The sequence below is a fragment of the Octopus bimaculoides genome, chromosome 11 (genome assembly GCF_001194135.2).
Source record: "Octopus bimaculoides isolate UCB-OBI-ISO-001 chromosome 11, ASM119413v2, whole genome shotgun sequence".
In the NCBI taxonomy this organism is placed as follows: Eukaryota; Metazoa; Mollusca; class Cephalopoda; order Octopoda; family Octopodidae; genus Octopus; species Octopus bimaculoides.
In genome coordinates, this window is record NC_068991.1 from 42,148,241 (window position 1) to 42,150,011 (window position 1,771).

Consider the following 1,771-nt stretch of genomic DNA (forward strand, 5'->3'; position numbering starts at 1 on the left):
TATATATATATATATCAGATGCACCATATATATTAAAATAGTAGGAACACAGAAAACATGAGCGTAATACTCAATTATGTGAACAAATGATGCTGGCCCCTTTCGTTGGCATTAATCGGCAAAAATACAGCACAAAGACAGAGGCCCTTCTATATACTATATAAGAACAGTCAGGTTGTCAAAGGGGAATGGAATAGAGGGAGAATGTAGTGAGAGGGTAATAGAGCATGACAAAGATGTGTGATAGGGTGGAGGAAAGATAAGACTGCTCTCGGGACATACGCTGCACACAATGCGTATAATAACGTTGATTACATTGCATGTCTATTTCTTTAATGATGTGACGTAATTATCTGATAAGAAAATATAAATTATCAGGTATTAATTATCTGCATGAACAAAAAATTCCTACATTCACTAGTTCTCGGCAAAATGCAAAGAAATTGCGCATTATTACAGTAATAGTACAGGTTTTGTCCAGTACAATTTTTGTCCTGTAACAATAATGATTTTTTTAATTTTGGCACAAGACCAGCAATTTCGGGGAAGTTGGTAAGTTGATTACATCAACCCCAGTACTGAGCTTGTACTTATGCTATCGACCTCGAAAGAATGAAAGATAAAGTCGATCTCGGCAGAATTTGAACTCAGAACGTAAAGACGGACAGAATGCCGCTAAGCAATTTGCTCGGCGTGCTATCAATTCCGCTAGTTCGCCGCCTTAGATATAAGTAACAAAAACAGCAACAGCAAGAACAACAACAACAACGACGACGACGACGACGACGACGACGATGATGATGATGATGGGTTATGATGATTTCAGATTTTGGCATAAAGCCAGCAATTTTAAGGGAGTGAGTAAGTCGCTTGCATCGGACCCAGTGCTCAATTGGTACTTATATTCTCGACCCCAAAAGGATGAAAAGAAAATCGACCTCGATGGAATTTGAACTCAGAACTTGTAGACAGGTGAAACGCGGCTAAGTTCTTTGTCCGTACTAACGATTCTGCCAGCTCGGCGCTATAGTAGTAGTAGTAGTAGTAGTAGTAGTAGTAGTAGTAGTAGTAGTAGTAGTAGTAGCAGCAGCAGCAGCAGCAATTATAAATTTCAAAATTAGTAGTAATATCGATAAAGGAATTTAAAGAAAAAGTCAAAAATAAATACAAATAATACCAATATTAATATAATCAGAATCAAAGGCAGTAATAATTGTATTCCTCTCCTTCTTCATCCTCCTCCTCGGGTTCTTGTTCTTGTTGTTCTTCTCTTACTCCTGCTCCTTCATCTTGTTCTTACTACTACTACTACTACTACTAATACTACTACTACTACTACTACCACTACTACTACTACTAATTCCTTTCTTCTTCTTCCTTGTCTCCTCTTCCTCCTTCTCCTATTTCCTCCTAATATTCAAACTCTCTTTTAAACTTTCTACTTTTCCATCCGTTATTTATCCCTCATCTTTCCTATCCTTTTCTTCATCTTTTTTCCCTCATTTGTCCTTTCCTTCATAAAACTCTTTTATACTATTTCTGATGAAATCTCTTTGATGTTTCAGATATTTGGATAATAAAAACATCACAAATATCGCCCCAGAATCCTTCCAGCATTTGACCAGTTTAGAATATTTGTAAGTAGAATGAGTCTTATTGATAGGATTTCATTGAGGATATATTTGTGAATCAATCATGTCTTTCTCCCCTATTTTCTGTCCCTTAATATTTTACCTAGAAGTTTCATTATGAATCTCTCTGCCTTGAAATG

At 36.4% G+C, this 1,771-nt stretch overlaps 1 protein-coding gene across 2 annotated transcripts in view; it reads right to left on the reverse strand.

Moving 5' to 3' along the window:
* Positions 1-1,771, reverse strand: part of LOC106881588 (solute carrier family 46 member 3) — a 40,069-nt gene that overhangs the window by 17,573 nt on the left and 20,725 nt on the right. The gene's annotated exons all lie outside the window — the stretch shown is intronic.